Genomic DNA, 392 nt, shown 5'->3' on the forward strand with positions numbered 1-392 from the left:
AATAAATTGTACCGAACAATGACGTGACGCGATCAAATAGCAACCAGCGTAGAGTGATATTCGCGCACTCTTTATAATGCAGCAAACATGACGGCAGTGTGGAAGCATTTAAAACTGTCCGAGAAAGACGCAAAAATCATTACAAGCACCGACAGCGAGAGACTGTTTAGTACTGCAGCGCATGTCTTCGATGAGAAGAGAAAGGGGTGCTTGTTGCTGGTTACTGTATGATGACTGAAATCACGAAATGGCCTTAAACAATTAGTAAATAAACTGCTGAACGTTATGTTTTCTAATACACACACGAATTGCATGTATTCTGACAGCGCTGCACGAACTCACGGCGGATCTGCTTGGTTCAAAGTCCAAAGCGCGAGGAAAATCTGCGCTGA

This window comes from Sinocyclocheilus rhinocerous, unplaced genomic scaffold, assembly GCF_001515625.1.
Source record: "Sinocyclocheilus rhinocerous isolate Xijiao unplaced genomic scaffold, SAMN03320098_v1.1 scaffold3323, whole genome shotgun sequence".
NCBI classification, from domain to species: domain Eukaryota; kingdom Metazoa; phylum Chordata; class Actinopteri; order Cypriniformes; family Cyprinidae; genus Sinocyclocheilus; species Sinocyclocheilus rhinocerous.